Below are 20331 nucleotides of genomic sequence, written 5' to 3' on the forward strand. Positions count from 1 at the left end.
TTTTCTATAATTCTGCAGCCGGTTGCATCTTCAGAGATCAAAAATAGCCTTTAAGAGAAACTTTCAGGCTGATTCCAGGAACAGGAATCAAGCTGAAGGAACATGTTTAGTACCTTAGCTCTTACTTCTAGGAAGGTTTGCTTCTTTCTCTCATTTAAGATGTCTGGAGTATTGACAAAAACTGATGAAGACATAAGAATTAAGCCAAGTTCTATAGTGATAGGTTGGGGATATTGCCAATTTCTCACTGTTTTACCATCAGTCACTGACTGTCCTTCAAGGACTAATTGAAGTTGGTGAAGCTTCCTCTCTTACATTTTTGCCAACTCCTCCTTCTTCTGATCTAGTTTTATTTCTGGAACATTTTTCTATTGTACTTAACTAATCCTAAAAAAAATTCTATGCTATATGATTCCATATTGCCAACATCAGGCTGTAAGTTCTTTGAGGGCTGATCAGATCTCAGTGATCTTCATATGTTCTATAAGAATATATATGAATACAAGTAACAGGAAAAAATTAAGTTAATGTAAACAGTAAGGAAATGTATGAGATTCCATAGCTGGAAACTCAGACATACAGCAGTGTTATAAGTTGAGTTAATCTGTTAGTACTGATCTTTTCTCCCTATAGTTCTTTTGGCCCTTGTTTTTATATCTTCACACTGGTGACACGACGTGAGCAGCAGTTAGGTACTTCACGTCCATATAAGTCACATCCATGTAAGGCCATAACCAGAGGGAAAGGGATGTGTTTACCTGTGATGGTTTTTTCAGACCACGGAAGAGCGTTCCCAGAAGTCCCCAGCCAACTCTTCTTACTATCAATGACATGTAGGAATAAGTCACTGGCAAGATGAATGAGTGTGTCAAGACTGGCTTATGTGAATCAGTTCCCCTAACCATATGGTGGTTATCCCAGGGAAGACTGCAGAGAAGAGTGGGGGACTAGAGGGAAGAAATCACAATGCTTTCCAATGCTACGTCCAATGCCTAGCACAGGATGTGGTACTTAGATTATGCTCAAAATGTGTTTGTGGAATGAATAAGTGAATTACCAGGCCCCTCTACCAAAGATGCCCTTCCCAGCAATACTATCTTTGTAATCAGCTCCCTTTACTTAATTATATAATTCCTATAACTCTTTGATAATTTCATATGTGTTAGTCTTGTCTCAATAGATACCAGCTACCTAAAGCAAGATCTGTGGCAAATAAGGATCAATTGATTGAATGAATAATGCTTTCTTGGTGTCCTTTGCAGTGTGGAGAACAGGAATGGACATGTCATACCTGTAGTGGGTTATTTGTGAATTTTGCTCCCTAGTAAAGAGCAAGGCCTGTGTTTCTTTGATAAGAAACCAGTTAGAAAGGGGAAAAGTACTTTTTGTGTTTGTTTTAACAAAGGCTCTGTGAAGCTCAGTTCAAATAATCCGGAGACAACAAGATATTAATTGCTGGGTCAGAAATTCTTAGCACTTACTATAGTGCTTCACTCTTCAGTAGGGAAGATGTTTCCGCATACTGAAATAAGTGCTCTTTTCTCCGTCTGCTGGAGTGAACGTGGCTGGAGTTTTCAGGTGTAAAGCACCTGGAAGATAAGCAGCAGGGAGAGGATGAGCTGTGCCAGGTTGACAAAAGTGTCCACATGCCCTAGAAGTGGTAGAAATATGCTTTGCAGCTGCTGACATTTACTAAGCAATTCTGTGACGCCACGCGTTGTTTTCATTGCTTTTCATGTAAGCCATTTTGTCTTCTCAACAATCCCAGGATGTTGGTGCTATCATGAGCGCCATTTTGCAGCTGAGAAAATTAAGGTGTAGAGAATTTAAATAGCCTTTCCAAGGTCATACTGTTCATAAAGGGTGGTGTCAAGATTTGAATTCAGGGGAGGCTGGTTGAGAACCTGTGCTCTCATCTACTACTGAAGAATGTCTCGAATTCGAGGCTAAATACGAGCAACAAGAAAAGGTCATTATAAGAAGAAAGACTAGAAGGTTAAAACCAGGACAAATAGTCCAGGAAGCAAGAAATGATGCGTTAGAGCAAATGGTTCAGGACTTGGTTGTGAATAATATGAAACATTGAATGAAGGCCTTCTTGTAGATGAAGCCAAGTGTATGGTATGTAGAGAAAGTGAGTTTTAATGGCTTAAATAGTTCAGGAACTGGGTGGTCTCTTCCCTCACACAATTTACGAGCTAGCTGAGAAGATAAGAATTATATATGGAAAATATTAGTAAATTATGTACGAATGTAGGTACTGAAGGGCAACTGGATGGGCATCGTGGACCATGCCGAGATTGAATGAGAGGTCTCTCTTTCTCAGCTGTCTCATTCTGTGTTTAACACAGATTGGATTCACAGACAAAACCTGGGCGTTGTTTTCCTGGAATGGGAAGTTCCAAGTGCCAGGGGGCCTCTTTCCCTGTGGTCTATGGAGCTATCTTTTTGAGCAGTACTTTGAGAAAGCAGGAGCGGAACAGCTCTGGCTTGCCTGGTTGAAGCATGTCCAGTGGTGCCGTATCATGGAAGCCTTCTCAGCCTGACTGCTTGTTGGATGCTGTTCATGCAGGCCTTCTGCAAGAAGGCTCGTTTCCTTTACTGTATTTGGCTAAGACAGCACTCCTGTGGGTGGCTTCAGTATTAAGTTTGGAACAGAGGAAGTATTACAACACATGCCAAGAATTGAATTTTATTTTTAAAAGCTGCTTTTTACAGAATTGAATATATCTGTGACCCTCCCTGGCTACAGCAGACCCACACATGGGAATTGGTGTAGGGTGGGTGACTTGGGACTTTTTTAGTGACAGGTATGTACTCCAGAACTGTTCTCAAGGGGCACCGCTTCCCTTTGAGAGCTCTTACAAACTCTCAGGCTCTTTCTTGTGGCTTTTCTTCCTGTCTGTTTCTACCAGTGTATTTTAACATCATGACAAGTGTTGTGATGGAGATATATTGCTTTGCTTTATGAAAGAGAAGGTGTATTTTGTTGTTTCACACTTGAGTGTCCTGTTCCTCTACCTGAGCACCAGTATGGAATAGTTCAAACGTAAATCTGGGAAGTGGGATTGATGGAGCAAACCAGGACCTCCAACAGCTTGGTCTGTGGCCTTGGGAAGTGCATTCACTTATCCTCTGCTTCAGGCAGTCCCTGATAACCTAAGACGACAGTGTTCCCTGGGAGATCTGATGAGAGAAATGATGGAGCATATGAAACACAAGAGAAGTCTGTATGAAGGCAGACTGAGAAATACCAGCAGCACCATTATCCTCCTATTCCACCCATCCTTTCTTCTCCCTTAATTTTTTTTGTTAGCTGTGACAGTGCCCTGATTTGGGGAGGATGAATGCCCTGTTGACTTAGTGGCCAATGGGTGGGAATTCCAGATCTCAGGAATTCAAAGGCAAAGCTGACCCCCTGACTCTGAGAGGAAAACATATGTCTGCTTCCTCGACTGTAGCGTGGGGATTCTCATCTACTTTTGTGAAGGCTGGAGGGCAAGATCCACATGCTAGTGTTGCTGTGGCATTAGGGAAGGTTGACAAACTGCTATGGCTTATGGGTGGTCTACCTTCCCCTTCCTCAGCTCTGGCTCCTCGAACCGGAGGCATCTCTTTCCAACAAAACAGTGCAGTGCCAAGCTGACTGCTTAGAAGGGCTCTGAAAGCATTACAGAGTAGTGTCTTCGTCAGACACCTGCCAGGACAAGCTTTGCTCAGGATTGCTACCCAGTTGGCTGTGTCCGCCTTTGAAATGCGCTTTTAGTTAAGTGATTGACGTATTTGATTTTTGACTTGGCTTAACATTGGGTATTAACTCAATGCTCTGTCTTGTCAGCTGTTAGTCAGTGCTCTGCAGAGAGGATTGAAGCGGCTTTGGAGGGAGGTCCTCATGGTAAATACTGCTGCTCAACACTTTTAAACACCAGTTTGAGACGTCTGTTCTTACCCAACTACTTGAAAGGGGAGGGGTGTGAGGTGTAAGGAGAGGCACCTCTGCTTCTTCCCTTGAAGGCTTAAATCTTTCAAAAGTCTCAAGTGATTTCAAGGATACTTTAAGTTGATACAAAAATTACTGTACACACACAAATACCACAAAAAGGAAGAGCCTAAGAGAGTAGTATGCTTGGAATCCAAAAATCATACTTCCCAAATGAAGGCAAAAGGTTATGTGTCGTTTTCATTATTATTTGTATATGTGTGTATTAACTGATTGATACCCAAGCCCTAGAAAGGAAAACATAAGGGGTTTTCATGCCGACACATGGCACATTCTTGACATGTCATGTGATCTAGCCTCGTTCGCCAAGAGTGATTACTGGCACCTGGGACCCAAGCCTCACTGGGTAAGGACTCTTCCTTTTCCTGGCCCTATATCCTGTGAATGTAAAGGACTGTGACTATGACAGGATAGGATGGTGTTTACCACGGTGATTCCAGCTTTCTAATGGGGCTGAGGTGAGTGTGTGGCGGTTGGAGACAAACCAGTAGCAGGAACTCCTCTGAGGTACATTGTGTTGAAGAGAATAGGTTTCTTTTTCTTTCCTTCCCAGAGGAGAGATATTATCTGATGTTTGGCAACTACATCCCAGAAGGAAGGAAGGAAGGAAGGAAGGAAGGAAGGAAGGAAGGAAGGAAGGAAGGAAGAAAGAAGAGGAAAGAAAGAAGAGGAAAAGACAAAGGCTTGGGCAGTTGGGAGGACAATGGCTAGAGACAATGGAAAGGTTAGTAGAATTCCTTTATGGCTGCTGGTAAAGAGATGCCAGGCCCAATCTACAGGCTAAAATTTCAGTTAAGCAAGTTGAATATGCTCTGGAGATCTGCTGTCCAGCATTTTAGCTCTAGCCAACAATAATGTCTGTACACTTAAAATTTTGTTAAGGGGTAGGTCCCATGTTCTGTGTTCTTCCCATAATTAAATAAAATTTAGAATAAACAAATGCATAAAGACAAAGGGAAAGAAAAGGGAATGCAAGGCCCAGGTTATGGAGGTGGGGCAGCCTTGCCTTCCTGGTGTGGAGGCAGTGTACCATGGATGGATGCATTAGTAGTCGAGGACTGATGGTGTGCTAATTCTACCACTTATTGGCTGAAACCTCTTGGGCAAGTGACTTAACTTCTCAAAGTCCCCATTTCCCCATCTGTTATGTGAAGTTACTTCTTGTCTCAGAGAGCTATTATGTGCATAGAATGATATTCGATATAGGTAGACCTCAGAGACACTGTGGATTTAGCTCCAGGCCACCGCAATAATGCGAATATCGCAATGAAGGAAACCGTGAATTTTTTTGCTTCCTAGGATATATAAAATTTATGTTTATACTATACTGTAGCTGGCTAAGTGTGCAGTAGAATTAAGTCTAAAAAAAAACAATGTACATACCCTAATTAAAAAAATACTTTATTGCTAAAAAATGCTAACCATCCACTGAGCAAAAGTGAAAGTGAGTCATCATCTCACAGATCACCATAACAAATATAATAATAACAAGAAAGTTTGCAATATTTCAAGAATTACCAAAATGGGACATAGAGACATGGAGTGAGCAAGTGCTGTTGGAAAAACAGTGCCACAAGGTTGCCACAGACTTTCATTATGTAAAAAATGCAATTATCTATGCAGTGCAATAAAGCAAAGACAATAAAAGGAGGTATCCTGTGAGTCTATCCATATATAGCCGTTAGCACAGTCCCTGGCCCTTAGAGCTAAATAAATGATGCTTTTGCAGTTGTGGTTAAAGGATAGCCTTTTGGGGGGAGCAGCAGGGCATGAACCAGGCTTCTTGAACTCTCAGCTTCTATCAGAGGTAGGCTCTCTTTCTCTTGATGGTTCAGAACAGTGGGTATTGGACTGGAAAAGCAGAGTTCACTCACAGCCTTGTTTGGTGCTGTGCTCCAATCACAGTTCTGATTATCTAAGGCTAAATAACAAAGAGAGCCCCAAACAGTAGCTTAACATGGTGACATTTATTTATTTGTTCATGATTCTGCAATTTGCATGGGATTTAGCAGAACGAGCTCGTCTCTGCTCTATGCAGCATTGGCTAGCATGGCTCATTTGTAGAGGGTCAACAGGGACTGGAGGGTCTTCTTCACTCACTGTGGTTCCCTCAGCTGAGATGGCTAGTGAGTTGATGCTGGCTGTTGATGGAGAGCTCAGCTGGGACTCTCAGTAAGGGCCTTAATTCTCCTCCATGTGGTTAATTTGAGCTGATCACAACATGGTGGCTGGGATTTGAGAGGGTGTGTCTCCAAAGCGAGCATTCCAAGAGACGAATCTCTTTTTATGTCATGCTTGCTAATGTCCCGTTGGCCAAAGCAAGTCTTGTGGCCATGCCTGGTCAAGAGAGGGGAGTAGAGGGTGGGGAAAATAGGGAGTCATGCAGGTCCATTGCATGCCAGTATGCATGGTTTGTTGGTGGCCACCGAAGTGAGGTTTATGAAAAAAAAAAAAGTGAGAAGTGAGAATTTATCAGCAAAATTCTGTGAGTTTAGAGCAGGTTCTCTATCGACTAGCTTTTATTCTTTGTTATAATAGATTCCTATGAATTATTCTTTGAATCAATGCACACAGTCTTCAAATAGTCCTGGAAGGTGCCAAGCAGGCTCTGTTAATGTGCTGATCCCTGGCCCTCAATTTCCCTAAATATAAACATATTGTAGATTAATGTGCAGGGCTGGGTGGATCAATGATTTAGGTCTAAACCATGCAGTTTCTTGAGCCTGAGGCGAACCATCTAAAAATGTCCTCTGACCGGCTCATGTTCCTCTGTTCTCACGTCCCTCTGTTCACCCTGCGTGAACAACTTCTTAAAAATATTTATTGACAAGGAATGAATTCTCTGAAACCAGGAGCAGAACCATTGTATTTTAATGATAGGTGAGCATTACCTGAATAAATGAATAGAAGTCTTTATTTGCAAGAGGAAAAAAATCCATTTAGTGATTGAAACAACTTGCTCTTTTATAGCTTGTAATATTAATTAGCCTCCCCTTTTATCTTCCCTTTTAAAAAGAGCATGTTTTAATTGTTGCTTTTTTCCATATCCCTTGTTTTATGTCTGCCTTTTCCAAATTGATACAGGGCCTGCTAGTAAGATCTTAAAAATAGGCTTGCATTACTTTTGAGAAAGACAATTTTCAATTAATTATAAATGATTTCATTTCAAAACTCAGAAACCTACTGTGAAGCCTGAACCTAATACTTATCTTCTCTAATTACATGAAGGAGAATGTAGAAATAAATGTGGTTGAAGAAGTAATTGGCATGCTCGTATCAAGGTTATTGTTTTAGCCCAGTTAGGCTTCCCAGGGAATGTGCTCAAGTCTCCACTGCCACCAAAAGCTTTTGAATTCTTTGGCATCATGCAGGTTTAGGGGTGGAAACATGCAGATGACAAGTGGGGCACCCACAGGCACACCAAAGGAGGGGAGGACGGAGTTGCTCTCCCTGGAGTCCACTCCAGATGTCTTTGTGTAGATCAACTCATACTTTGCAAATGTTCCATGGCACTGATTTCTCCTAGAGAAAGAAGCAGGAAAATAACCTCAACAGTCCCACACAATCACAGTTTTGTTGCTTTCTCTCCTTCCTTCTTCCTCAGCCTCCATCTTTTGTCCTAGATTTACCTCAACACATACAACCTCATAGCCTGGGCTCAGGAATGAACTAAGACCTTACAAAGTGCCTGGCACCAGGCAATGCTATTGACTCTAAGAAGGAGATGTCATTGATCTTCTTCCATAAATGAGGAAACCAGGCTGTGGAATGTTTATGTGATTTGTCTGAAGTCACCATGCTTGGTCCTGATCTCCATTCTCAAGTTCATCTTTCAATTATGACTTTATTGGCTTCCATGGAAGTAAGGAGAACGTTACCAGGACATATGAGGCTAATTTCCCTGTGGTGACTTCTCCAGAGAAAGACACTTTGGAGTCAGCAAGGGTTTTGAGAAGTTGGTTTTCAGGGCAGCAGATTCCACATCTGTTTTTGACTGTCTGTGTGACCTTGGGCAATTGATTGCACTTCAGTGAACCTTGGTTTTCTTATGTACAGAATGAAAATAAGAATACCAGCCTCAGAGAGGAACACAGTGTCATGGTTAAGATTATGGACTATTTGGTAGTAAAAAGAAATGGAATTCTAACAGAAGGTACCACATGGGTGAACCTTGAAAACATGTGCTAAGTAAAAGCAACTAGTCATAAAAGACCATATATTAATGATGTGTTTCTATTTATATTAAAAGTCCAAATGAGGAAAATCTATAGAGATAAAAAGTAGATTTCTGGTTGCCTAGAACTGAGGAGAATGGATGGAGAGATACTGTTGAAGGCTTTGGAGTTTCTTTTGGGGATGATAAAAATGTTCTAAATTTGATGGCGGTGATGGTTGCAAACTCTGTGAATATTCTAAAAACCACTGAATTGTACACCTTAAATGGTTGAATTGTAGGGTGTATGAATTATATGTTAATAAAGCTGCTTAAAATAACAAGTGTGTCCCAAGAGACAGAATCCTTGTTTATGTTCCTATCCGAGCTCCCCCTGGTTGAATACCCATGTGCCGGTGGCCCCAGTAAATAAGTTTATGCCTCCACTTCCTCTCTGATAAGATTGGGGTCATATTATCTACTCTAAGGGACTATGGAGAGGACTTAATGCCTTAAAATATATAAAGAGCATGGAACAGTGCCTGACACCCGTAAGTTCTTCATAAATGTCTTTATTCCTGTTCTCACTATTCTTATGATCATTATTGAATGAGTGCAGCCTCTGGCCTCTGAGGAATGCCCAATAAGTGGTAGGTACTGCTAATAGCAACCAGGTAGGGGTGGGGGTTGTAAGGATTTCACTATTTAAGAGAATTACCTGACTTTTAGGAATTCCACAATGGGTCCGCTTTTGAAAAGTCAGGCATAATGAACCTAAAACACACTGCTCATCCTACCTGAGAGGCCAAGTTTTGGGTTCTAGTGCTTCTCTCTGTCTCCACACCCTCCATCACGTCATGAGAATCTTGGTGTTTTACAGTCATCATCAGGAAAGTCCCTGTGTGACCTCCCTCTTCTTGTTGGGCCCCTAGAGGTTTTGCGTAAGGTGCAAGTTCCCACTCCTGGGCTGGGCAGGGGCGCACTTGTCCCTGAAGCTCCCTCAGGAAAGAGACTGTGAAGCCTGCCTCCTAGCTTCTCAACATTCAAATTCTTCAATGCTGACTTGCACTCACTTCCAATCTGTTCCTTTTCTCTGGCTTTGCTTCAGGAAAACTTTAAGGCAACATTTTGCCCAAGAATGATAATCAACTCAGTTGAGGCTACGCATAACACTTATCGCTTCTGTTTCCTTCAGATGAACTGTTCTGTTTTATTCTTAAATGGTTAGCATTGTTTCTCAAATCCTATCAGGAGCTGGCGGTGCTAGAACCTTCCCTTAATGAAAATAAAAGCAAACTTAATCTTAACTAAATAATACTTGTACCTTGAAATTACGTAAGTGGGATATTTTTTAATGCCCAACATGAAGTTCATCTAGGACCCATTATGAATCATGCAACACCAAAGAAATTTGAGGGATGAGGAAGAAAGAAGATGATTAGACTCATGAGCCTAGTTTCTCCACCGTGTTCGTGAAACTTCTGGGAGATGGACGCATCAGAGTCAGGGGAGGAAGTGGACATCGATAGCTCCTTAAGAGCAGAAAGATGGGGAACCATGGGAAGACCATGCCTTTGGCAATGCTCATTGCTTTCCTCGTCCTCTGCCAGGGGGAGAAGTTGATTGTGGCCCAGGATCGAAAGAGCTGGACCTTTGACTGAACTGCATTTTCTTCTTTTGAAAGGGGCGAGTTTGTGTGAAAGTCTCCATTCCTCACATGGCAGGTCTGAATCATCACTGGAGCCGGATCCGTCATAGAACGCCAAGAGCCTAATACAGGCTGATGTGTTGTCTTGGCCAAGAAATCTGGGAAAGCGGCATTGTGATAAAGTTGCTTCTTATTTGACTGCCTTTCTTTTAAAATAGAAACTTCTGTTACTCACAGGAAGGTGCCAGAGGCTGTTTGCGTCTCCTTTTTCTGTGCAAAAGTGCTTGATTTTTAAGCAGTCTATTTTTATCATTCTTTCCCACACTTAGCAGGACTTCATATTGTTGTTTGGAGGACATTGGAGTAATGCCTTCTGAACTTGAATGTTAGGGGTAGGCTGTGAGGCTGAGGGTAAAGGGATGGACCGTGTGCTTTGCTTGGCTTTTATTCTATTTGGAAACTGGAGAAGAAAGTCACATTTACAGTGAGAATATGAGGAGCTGAATGTAAAACCTGCTCTAGATTTCCTCTGAAAATGCATTCATTTCAAACACTTGGATTGAGTGCTTCCTAAGGGCTAGGTGCTGTGCTAGGTAAGCTCTTGGGAAACTGTAAAAATAATTAGACATCGTCAGTGAGCTCCCATGAGGCGCTAACGAGGAGGTGGTAAAGGAGACAAGCATGTAATCAATACTGGCAATGAATTTGTTATAGTTCCTATGCGGGCGTTGTACATAAGTCATGGCTGGGGTACAAAGGAAAGGGTGGTCCGTTCTTCCTGGGAGGTGTCAGGGGAGTCTTTATATTGGAAGTGACACTTGGGAGCTTTAAAGAAGACATGTTTACCTCCTGGATGGGGGGTGGAGGGCATTTTTGCTCCAGTGATTCATCCTAAAATGACATCAGGGAATTTTTGTAATGCAACAAGGATTTTCCACAATAAACAATGGTAAGGATAGTGCTTGACTATCATTGGATCTCTGCCCTATCTGAGGATGGGAATCAAAGAGAGACAATAGGGTTTGGACATGGTAACCAGATAGGGCAGTGGCACCCTCAGCACTTCGCATGGGATCATTTGTTTTGGGGGGTTTCCCTGTGCACTGTAGGGTATTTAGCAGTAACTCTGGCCTCTACCCACTATATGCCAGTAGTACCCCACCTCCTCGACTTGTCCTAACTGGAAACGTCTCCAGAGATTGCCAAATGTCCCCTGGAGGACAAAATTACCCCCAATTAAGAAATAATGGCTAGAAAGGCAGGTAGGACAACTGTGGACCTGAAAAATGGTAAACTCATTAAGAGAACTTTAGAAATCTCAGACACTGGCAGGCCTACAGAGGGTTGCCTGGGAGAACTGTTGATTATTTTTATATAAATAACTCTTAGGAGCTACTCACCTGGGGAGTAACATAAAGTATGAGAAGCAGCTTGGTGATACATTAACACCCGTGATTCAAACATCTGAAAATCATCAGTAAATGACTTTCCATTTGGAACTCATAAATGAAACCAGTGTTGATTTCCTCTGTCTATGGAGGATAGATCTCTCCCGATTGGCAGCCAAACGAGCTTTGCATTGTATTCCATACCAACTTCTCTGAAAGATACCAGGCTTTCTTTGTGAGGTGACCCCGGAGTCTCACCAAGTAAATTTGACTTCTAAGCCAGACCATCACAGACATACTCAGCAACTGTGTCCACATTCATCTGGCCATTTTTGCATGATTCGGTAAGATACATGCAGAGAACACTTGCATTGTATTATGCGAACATTTTAAGGTCTAAGCCCTGAGATAGATGGCTCTTTATTAGAACCCCGCCATTATGAAGCATACAACTCTGAGGGACACATAATCCCTCTTATGCCAGAGCTCAGGGAGCGAAGATTAGAATTCATAGTGATCTTAAGTGAATTAACATCTCTAGGTCTCAATTTTTTTTTTCCCTTTGTAAAATGAAGTGATATAAATACATACCTTCTTACAGTGTTGGTGAGAACTGGAACGAGCTCAACCAAGTAAGCCAGCAGCACAGTGCCTGGCCTTCAGCAAGTACTTTATACATGTTAACTGCAACTTATTATCATCAATATTTTAAATGCTATCACAATATACCTGCATGCTCTGAGAGCATTGAGATGGGATCCATAATTGAGAATTGGCAATGAGAGCAAGAAAGTTGGGAGACACTCAGTAGGAGTTCTGAAAGAGGAGACATTAGAAGCTGGGCAGAGTGAGAGAGACAAGGGTCTTCAGCTCTGCTGTTCTCTCTGCTAGAATGACCATCTCTAGATATCTGTAACACTTCCTCCAGCAGAATTTTGGTCATTGAGGTCTTTCATCCACATTCTATTTGAAATTGAACTTCTCATTGTTTTATGTCCTATCTTTCCTCTTGCTCTATTTTTCCCATTGGCACATGTCACCATCTGACATCTTACCTGTTGATTTTGTTTATTGTCTGCTCCTAGGTAGGCTTCATGAAGACAGAACTTTTCTTACATTTATTGAGTTATATAATACCACCATCTAGATTCTAGAACATGACTGGCACAGAGCTGGATTTCAATAAATATTTGTTAAATAAATGAATTCCAGGCATGTGGGTAGAAGCATGGAAGTGAAAGAGAACGTCTGTTTAGGAAAATGACGGTAATTTGGTATAGCTTAAATGTAGACTATATGCTTTGAAAAAGTAAGTAATTGGACTGGAGAAGTAGGCTTGATCACAGAAGGTCTTCTTTGTTCTTGGCCTTTGTCCTGAGGAACTGTTAGAAGGTTTTAAGGGACTAGGCATATTGTCATTCTGTGAAGCTCATTCTAGCATGGGTGTGAGGAATGCAAAGGAGAGGAAATGCGTTAAGAACAATGTGCGCAGTCACTTGACTCTTGACTGTTAAGGTCAAAAGGGATGAGGTCCTGAAACAGACATAGATGATATGGATGAGGAGACGTCTTTGAAATGAGGAGGTTGAAGTGGCAAGCTGTAATGATCAGTGGATAAGAAATGTAAAGGAACAGCAAAGGATCCAAGATTATTACAAGTCTTCGGATCGGGCATTTAGACAACCAAAAAGCAAGTATGTGTCCAAGACTTCATCCATCTGATGCTCTAGTCTGAGACTTTGGATCTGGAGTGAGGCATGCAAAGATAATGCAACTCTGGAATGTTTTAAGCCCCATGGTCAGCAGAAATGCCTATAGAAAGGCAGAGGTAGCTACCCTGATGCCATGTTTCTGATTGTTTTTCTTTGCCCTCTTACTGCTTATTTACCTTCTAGCTCAGCCTTTGTCTTGGTTTGGATTAGTCCTAGAAGCTGATGCTGAGCCTAGGAATTGAGTGGGAAACATCAAATGGAAGGCAAAGAAGACAAGAAAAAGTGTCCTATCAAGCAGATTACCACTGTGAGCAACCGGGGCTCCATTTCATGGGGACTTCTGGGAGATTGGGTAGAAAGTAATTCCTAAAATAGGCTCCTAATGCCAACAGTGCCAGCATTCCCTATGAACTCGTTGCGAGTGCAAGTTCATGGGCTCCACTCTGACTTGCTGAATTAGAATTTCTGGGGATGGCACCCATTAAACTATTTACATTGTGTTAGCCCCATACGAACAGCAAAATACTGGGTATGGTTTCCTACTAACTAATTTCTTTGGGCCATTAAAAAAAAAAGAAAGTAAATGGGGGAATAGATGGTTATACTATAACCTTGAGTGAATTGATTTGGCATTTTAAGTATATAATAATTCTGTGCAATGAAGTGCTTTCCACAATTATGCCCAAATTTGGCTTCCAGGGTAATGCTTTCAGAGCACTGTGGGAAACTTCGAAATTGGCCTTATTCTATTTTTTTCCCTCGCTGGGACCCTACTTCACCAGCTGTCACATATTTCTTCTCACACTGAGACATCTTTTCCTTGTGTTTGACCTGTGGTGAGTTGGGCACCATTTATGAGGATCATAGGAAAAAAAGAAAACAAGAAGAAGTGCATATTGCAGTTGGCCTACTTGAAACAAGCTGAGTGACAAAGACCAACTGGCTCTTGAAGTGAAGTTTTAAGTACACTTGGTTAGTTTCAGAAAAATTCTTAGACTCAGGGGTCTTGAAGATGTAGGTTGGTGCCTAAATACCAACCCAGGGACTGGTGTGGGAAGATTACTGTTTAGTGGTTGGCTCTTCCCTTTGTGATCTTTCACTGAATTTCTGTAAAGCATCTGCATGGTAGGATTTGGTAGGAGACCTGCTCTCTGGCTCCTCACACCAAGATTTCACTTGGTTAACGGGGGCTAGTGTGAACGTTAGCGCTACATATTTGCAGATGGCACTTGTGGAGAGAAAAGCTAATCCCCAGAAGTAAATAACACACATCCGAGAGAATATTTCTCTACTCTCACTTAACGGGGCTTCTAACATCCCAAAGTGCTGTGCTTTTATAGATGAATTTTGGAATCAGGAGAGGGAGGAGGAGATGCCAACTACTGGGGTGGCTTAGAAAAGTCATAGGCATCCTCTCTTCCCCCAAATCCTAATCCTATCATTTTAATTGAAAGAAAATCTGTCCATTATTCTTTGAGCACTCAAAGCCAAGCTCTCCCCAGTGATGGTTAACAGTAGTTAATTCTGTTGGCAACTGGATCTCACTCTCTCACTCTCTTATCTTTTTCATTTTCACTCTCCCTGGGGGATCTCCTCACTCACAGGGCTTTAAATACCATCTATATGTTGACAAATTCTAAATTTATATCTTCATTTCAGTCATCTTTTTTTTTTCATTTCAGTTGGATACTCAGATATCCAACTGACTGCTGACAGCTCATGTGGACATCTCCTAAAACTCAACTTATCTAGAAGGAAGCTCTTGATCCTGGGATCCTGAAGGGACTGCTTCTTTGGTTTCCCATTTTTAAAAAATGGCACCTGTATCTATACATTTAATCAAGCCAGAAATTTGGAAATGATCTTTGTCAGTTTCCTTTCCCTCCTCCTTTGTAATCTTCAATTGCTTAGGGTTGTTAATTCTGCCCCTAAGGTGTATCATTTTTTTTAAAAGATTTTATTCATTTATTTGACAGAGATCACAAATAGGCAGAGAGGCAGGCAGAGAGAGAGGAGGAAGCAGGTTCCCCGCCAAGCAGAGAGCCCGAAGCGGGGCTCGATCCCAGGACCCTGGAATCAAGACCTGAGCTGAAGGCAGAGGCTTTAACACACTGAGCCACCCAGGCGCTCCCCCTAAGGTGTACCTTGAATCCACCCACTTTTCTCCATCTCTACTGCTCCCACAATGGGCCAAGGAGTGGCCTCCAGATTGGACTCTCAGCAGCCTCTCTGCAATCCATTCATTATGTGGCTGCTAGGTACTCTTTAAAGTCACAGAACTGACCATGTACCCTCGCCTGCTTAAAATCCTTCAGTGATTTTAAGAACAAGGTCCAAAGATGGAGAAGATCCTCTATGATATACCTCTCCAGCCTCATCCCCTCTTCTGTGTCACTCACATTCTTTCTTTGTTCAAAGTCTTTATCTGCCCTACTCTCAATCTGGTTAATTCACAGCTCACTCCAAATGTGACTTTCCTGAAAGAGGCCTTCCATCATTCCATTGACCAGGTTAAAATTGTCTTGCTCATAATCTATTATTTACTCAACTTTTCTTTCAGAGCATGTATCAAAAGTACAGCAAATTATTCACATAGTTATTTATTTACTATATTTTGCCCAGGCCAAGCTCTAAGTTCACAAGGACAGAGACCATATCTTTTGTTTACTGCTGAATCCCTAGGACATTTCATAGAACCAGACACTGAGTATTCATGTATTTGGTAAATGAGTGAATGCATTATATTAGCAATAGTTAAATTTCAGGATGTAGATGGTGGCAAGAGAATTGGTGTGTCCAGGAAGTCTCAGGAGAGAACACTGCATAAATAAGATGTTGGAGATGGAGAAACTAAGACTCTTCCCTCTTCTATTCCGTACACCAAACTATAGAGAAGAGACATTAAGGATCACTAGTCATATAGGACAGAAGTGTCTACCTAATAATGCTGAACAAGACTTATTCTTCTCCTATAATTCAGAGCTCTTGGTAACCTTGCTGGAGAAGCTTACCTACCTAGAATATTGGCCTAATTCACACACCCCATCACTGGTATAAGTTGGAGGTGGAGATGGAGGAAGAGGTTGAGTTGGAGGTGGGGGTGGAGATGGAGAGAGATACATAAAGAGATAAGGATAGAGAAAGAGAGAGATCCTATATGGTGAGGAGGCCATCACACTGAGACAAGAAGCAGAAAAGAAAGACACTTTCTGCCTACAGGCCCAAATGTCCAAGTGAGCAAGAGCCCACTTTGAGGGGCTCCATGAATGACAATTGACGAGCCTGGGTAATCTCTCCTGAGGAGAGAGTGAACCAGGAGCTGGTAAAACAAGGGAGCTAAATGCTTGTTCTCATATGACCCCTATAATCAGCAGAGAGCAAAAGTTCTAGTGAGGACAAGTAATAAGGTTTCTCGCCTTATGGCCAGGAGATTGAATGCTATGAGCACCTATGGAGAGAACGCTAAGAATTTTCTCCTTTAATCTATGAATATGATGATATCCCTTTGCACCTTGTATCTGAGTTCTTTATATCCCTGATAATATTAGATAGTTATTATCTCCTTATGAGTCAATGTCTCCTGAAAGTACGAGATTTTGGAGGAAAGACCATCTTTTCATTGTTGTAACTCCTAAGTCTTTGCAGATTTGGGCACATTTGACACTCAATAATATTTGTTCAATGAATATGAATGTAAAAGAAAAAATGGTCAGGAGCTGACAATGATGTGGTGGTATTTGTATTATTCATATATTAGGAGGCTCCCTGTCTTTGTTGGTACTTATGGAGCTCCCATACTGTTCTAATCACTACAGTTAGTCCCTGATCATTATAATACTGTAATTCTCCAAATACTACAGGAGTATTTATTTTCATACCTCCCCCCCCAATAATCCAGGGAGAGACAACAGGCAATCATGATTCTAGACATGCACTGTCCACATAGATTTGAAGAACCATTCTAAGCTTGTGAAAAAAATCTCTGGGGCTTCTTGTACTATTTACAAATAATGAACCAAAGTGACTAACCTCTTTGTGTATGTCTAAATAAGAGTATACTTTTTATTTTCTAATCAAGGCTTTTTGTGTGAGAGTGTAAGGAGACACTTTGAAATTAGAATAACTAGTACCTTGCTTTTAATAAGGATCTAGAAATAATGAGATCATAGAACCAGCATGAACTTGATGCTACACAGCTAATTTAGTCCAAGAATTTCTATGTTACATAACTAGACAAAGAGCTTAAGCCCTACTGAGGTCTCTCTCTTTCTCTCTCTAATGATGGATTTACCAAAACACAGCGACATATGATGCAGCTGTTCTTGTTTTAAACTAAGAACTATGTTTTTCCCTTTGCTCTGTAATCAGTGAGATGCATCAGTCCCCAGACAGGATCAACCAGTGTCAAAGCAGGAGTGAAAATGTACACATTTTCCACATAACACTTCCTAAAACCAAAAGGAAACTATTCAGAGATTTGAGACCAAACATTATAATAGTAAGATTTCTAATATGGGGACTGAGTTGTTATGAGGGTCACATCAGGGTGTTTGCAAAATGGAGAATTGTTGCATGTAAAGCAAAGAGAGAGAAAAATATATAAAAATATTTATATATATTTATAAATTTTATATTATAAATAAATATAAAAATATATATTAAGCTACTCAAAGTAGGGTTCTCAGTTTTAGGGGCTTATTGGAGATTGCTTTTAGATATTTTATTAGATATTAAATATTTTAAAAATTTATAGCTATTAGCTATTTTTTAGATACTTAGATGCCTTAGAAATTAAAGAGGATTGGGGGAAGACTTGTGACACTGAGCTATATGAGCCTAGATTCTGCACTGATGTGTGTAGGGTGAGGGATGAAGGCCTCAGAGGAGCCTAAAAGAAATTCAAAATACTTGGGCATATTTATAAAGTGGTGGGAGCAATAGGCTTCAGCTATCTATTTATCTGAAATGACTTATATGAATTAAGGAGGGCTTCTTTTAAAAAGCGATTGATGCCTTAGTCTATGAAAGGCAACAGGGTTGGGAACATGAGGAAAATGTCTGAGTGTCTGAGTCTAGACCCATGGATTCATATTTGTGCCCTTTGGTGGTGTGGGTGGTGTGCATACAAGGGCTACTTACTGCTAAATGTTGGTGGTCCCATTTTGACCAGTTAGACTTGAAAAGAAAATAGTCCTGTTTGGAGAAATCAGGGATAATGATATGATGGTGACTGTGAAAAGGGGGTTTATCTCCCTACTTCAGAAGGACACTACTTTGACATTATAAATATTTGCTTAGGATACAAGGAATTAAAACTTGGTGTGGACATCACTATTGACAAGACCCTGGACCACTTGTTTAAGATGAAAAAAGGAAGAACTTAGTAGAGACCTGATAGTCTTAGAACTCTATGGCACATGAATGGCCTACAGTCAAAACTCCATCCCAGGACCAAGACAATTTGCACTGAGGTCCACACTTAGCATGTCACTATGAACATACTTTCTTTCATGAAAACTCTTTGTTTGTCTCCTGAAACTCCAGTGCAAAGGTTGAAAACCACCACAATCAATGCAATTTAGGATGGTCATTGCTGGCGATACTGGAGGGAAAAGATTCATCATGGAAGTTGAACAAATGTTCTACATAGATTAAGAGTACGTCACAATATTGAGAAGGACCTCGGTGTTCTTCACCATCCTCTCCAAACAAGAGGATGTTGATGAAAATATTACAAATGAGGGCAGTTAATGGACCACAGTGCTAGGTACACAGCCTCATTCTTCTTTTTTTTTTTTTTAATTATTACTTTTTTAAAAATTTCTTTTCAGTGTAACAGAATTCATTGTTTTTGCACCACACCAAGTGCTCCATGCAATATGTGCCCTCCGCAATACCCACCACCTGGTTCCCCCAACCTCCCACTCCCTGCCCCTTCAAAACCCTCAGGTTGTTTTTCAGAGTCCATAGTCTCTCATGGTTCACCTCCCCTTCCAATTTCCCTCAGCTTTCTTCTCCTCTCCATCTCTCCATGTCCTCCATGTTATTTGTTATGCTCCACAAATAACTGAAACCATATGATAATTGACTCTCTCTGCTTGACTTATTTCACTCAGCATAATCTCTTCCAGTCCCGTCCATGTTGCTACAAAAATTGGGTATTCATCCTTTCTGATGGAGACATAATACTCCATATTGTATATGGACCACATCTTCCTTATCCATTCATCCATTCAGCCTTATTCTTCTTTAGGAATGTTCCAACATACAGTACTCCTGAGAGAATTAACCTATCTAGTCATTAACATTGAAGACATAGAATGGTATGGGGAAAAAAATGACTTAGGGGAAGAGAACACTTGATGAAGAAGAACGTGCAGGAAGAGAAAGGATTGGAAGGATCCCAAATTTCACTGACATTACAAGTTAGCATAGGGCAAGCTTTGCTCACAACCATCCTGTTTTCAGTGCTCACAACCATCTTCAGTGTTCCACCTCAAAATGCAATGTTACCTTCTCTGACCTCATGAATTCAGAGTAAAAGTATTCCTGCAAAACTTGAAAGCAATATATTACAACACAATGTGGATTTCACAACATGGTTGGCTCAGGGTTTGTGCAGGCCATTACATAGATCTTTCATCCAAAAATGACAAGGAGCTTTATACCCAGTCTATATTCTTCTCTACTTTTTCCAATTAGTGGAGAGAAAGGTAGAGATGGCTGGCTGGTTAGAAAACAGAGCCAGAGCCAGAAATAGAATCTAGAAGTCTTCTTTTTTTCTTCACACTCTTTCTAAAATTACGGAACTGTTTCCTTCCTTCTCCTTGTCCCATTGCTCTTCCCACTTGTGACTGTTGTTCACACCAGTGCTTCAAGGAAATGACTTCCCTGGAAGTAAAAAAGACAGAATTGTGAAAGTAAAGTCCTGAATTTTCGACAGACTATATTCTTGGAATGCCAGAGTAGGCTATTTCTTGTTATATAGACAGATGTTCAGAACTCATATGAACATGTTACAAGGAGCGTTATACTCAGATCTAAGTCAGTTATCACCGGACTTAGTTTCCTTATTTTAAAAATTTGGTTTTATGACCTGAAGAAGTGGGCGTAAGATTACATTTGTGGTAGGGTTTTATTAGGATTAAATGAGGTGATTTACATAAAGTGCTTTAGCTACTTTTTATTTTATGGCTGTAGACTAAAGGAAAAAAAGGTACCACACTGCAAACTTCAATTTAACACAATTGAAATAACTTCAGTGTCATAAATATTTCCTGTGTAACTATTTAAGGAAATGCCCTCAATTCCTGGGAAGAGGAGATGATATTAGCTGAGTTGTATCAAGTTTTGATTCTATGTGGGTAATTATGGGAACCACTGTGGAGGAAAATAATACACCAATAACAGTGTTGGTACCATCTTTATTG

The sequence above is a fragment of the Neovison vison genome, chromosome 4, assembly GCF_020171115.1.
Source record: "Neovison vison isolate M4711 chromosome 4, ASM_NN_V1, whole genome shotgun sequence".
In the NCBI taxonomy this organism is placed as follows: domain Eukaryota; kingdom Metazoa; phylum Chordata; class Mammalia; order Carnivora; family Mustelidae; genus Neogale; species Neogale vison.